The sequence below is a fragment of the Montipora foliosa genome, chromosome 10 (genome assembly GCF_036669935.1).
Source record: "Montipora foliosa isolate CH-2021 chromosome 10, ASM3666993v2, whole genome shotgun sequence".
Taxonomy (NCBI): domain Eukaryota; kingdom Metazoa; phylum Cnidaria; class Anthozoa; order Scleractinia; family Acroporidae; genus Montipora; species Montipora foliosa.
Genome location: NC_090878.1, coordinates 19,289,805 through 19,292,304, shown reverse-complemented (window position 1 = coordinate 19,292,304; position 2,500 = coordinate 19,289,805). Strand labels below are relative to the sequence as shown.

General features: G+C 38.6%; 1 protein-coding gene across 1 annotated transcript in view; it reads left to right on the top strand.

Annotated features, from left to right (window-relative positions):
* The window catches only part of LOC137974447 (tetratricopeptide repeat protein 28-like), a 144,952-nt gene that overhangs the window by 92,776 nt on the left and 49,676 nt on the right, over window positions 1-2,500 (top strand). The gene's annotated exons all lie outside the window — the stretch shown is intronic.

Sequence of the window (2,500 nt, the reverse complement as noted above, 5' to 3'; positions counted from 1 at the left end):
CCAACGCGCTTAATAAGTTCTTTACATCTGTAAATTCGGACATCCCCCGCTTGATTTGTCTTTGCTTCCAGCTTTCCTGCCCACGGGCGATACGTTACCTATTGTACAATCTTACGAAGTATGTAAAAAACTTACTGCAATTCAGCCCCATAAAGCACATGCGCCCGATAATATTCCTAGCAGAATTTTTAAAGAGTTTGCTTTTGAATTAGCAACTCCAGCTGCTACTATTTTGAATGTATCTTTGTCGTCTGGGGTTATGCTAATCTCGTGGAAGGAATTTAATAGCATCCCAGTCCCTAATATCACAAAGCCCACATGTGAGAGCGATGTAAGACCAATCTCACTTACACCCTGCCTTTGCAAGTTTTAGAAGACTTTGTGGTTTCATGGTTGATTGAGGATGTCAGGGGTAAGATTGACCCTATGCAGTTTGGTTGCCTAAAAGGTACATCCACATCTTACTGTCTGTTAGATATGGTCCATAATTGGCTTTTATAACTAGACAGTCCTAATGAATATCTCCGAGTCTGCTTTTTGGACTTTTCAAAAGCTTTTGACGGTATAGGTTATAACATCCTTGTCCAAAAGCTTATTAACCTTTACGTCAGACTTTGTCTGATCCCTTGGATCATCAACTTTCTATCTGATAGAAAACAACGCGTTAAGTTAAATCAGACATTTTCGAAGTGGCTCCCCGTTAAAGCAGGGGTCCCCTAGGTGACCAAACTAGGCCCGATTTTGTTCCTCCTGATGGTCAATTATTTGAGGAGGGCCATGTCACCTAATTTTGGAATGTGGAAGTGCGTGGACAATGTCTCTTTGTCAGAGAACCGTTGAAAAGGTAGCTTATCATCCTCTCAGGCTACACTCGACTATATAAACAGCTGGGCCTCTGTCAACTGGATGCGTCTTAACGCTAAGAAATGCAAGGAGTTGCGATTGTGTTTCTTCAAGGAAAAACCACAGTTAGCCCCCTTAACAATTGACGATCAACCGTTAGAGGTGGTTAGCGCACATAAGGTCCTGGGGCTTATTATTCAGAGTGACTTAAAGTGGAATGAGCACATTGCATCAGTAGTTGCTAAGGTATTGAAACACGGGGCGTTCTCCCAGCAGCTGACCTAGTCTCAATTAGTCTCCCATATAAAAAGGGGAAGGAAGCTCGTCGGAAATTTTAAAGCAAACCCCTAAAGGAGACCAATTTGGGCGTGGCTCAGGCTTTTTTTGACCCCTAAAGGAGAACATGTTAAAACACAGAGAAACAAATACCGTGCCTTTTAACTACGACAAAGACATTATCGTCTAATACTTTCACCTACGTGAAACACATACACACTTTTATCTTTCTTCGCGCGCAACCCTAAAGGAGACATTTACGGCTACATATTTATTATTATTTTTGCTCAGAACACCCTAAGTGAGACCAAATCCGAAATTTGCACCCCTAAGCGAGACGAAGAGCATCCCTCCCCTTTCTATATGGGAGTTCTTCTCCCGAAAAATATACAAAATTTCAAAATCCTTCGAGTTTCACTTACAACGAATTTGGACACGGCTGGTCAACCGTTCACTTATTCAGTGCTCTCACCGTATCGAGGCTCAAGTGAGGCGTTGACTTGCCGTGTTCAAATTCGTTGTAAGGGGGCTTCATACAAATCCTTATAATTTTTCACCCTCGGAATCTTGGCAGCCTGTGACGGCATCAGCAGGCGTTGCACAGTGTTGTAACATCGTCGGTTTCATGAAACTTTGTCACACTGTTTTGTTTAACTTCCATTACGACACAAGTTTAAGGAAAAGTAAAACGTAACGGTTGCAACGATGGGGTCGTACTACACCTATTACAGCTACTAAACCTATACAGCCACTACATGTACTACAGCTAGTACACGTACTACAGCTACTAGACCGACTACACCAACTACAGCTACTACTAGTGCCTTTTGTTTTCTTAAATGTCAGCTAAAAACTTACTTATTTCCTGTAGCTTTTAAAGCGCATCCTGTTTGATATTTACTCTTATTAGTATTACTAACTAAGTTTATTATCATCATTATAAATATTGTATTTTATTAATAGACATGTAATTAGTTTTACTTATTTGAACACAACCTTCATCCTTAATTATTCATGTTATATCTCACTTTGTTACACTATTTATTGCTCAACTTTAGTTTATTTCTCATTGTACAACTGACGATGGATGATGTTTAATCCGAAACATGTCTTGATTAAAGATGAATTTCAAAAACATCATATGGATCATCAAAGCGATATCTTACTTGGTGCTGCTACGAAGTTTCGGTATTATTATTATTATTATTATTATTATTATTATTATTATTATTATTATTATTATTATTATTATTATTATTATTATTATTATCATTATCATTTTTATTTTTATTATTACATCAACTTTACTGCTACTACACCTACGATAGTAGATGGTAGTACCTCCTACTTTCGGGACAAAATCATGTGTCCCCATACATGA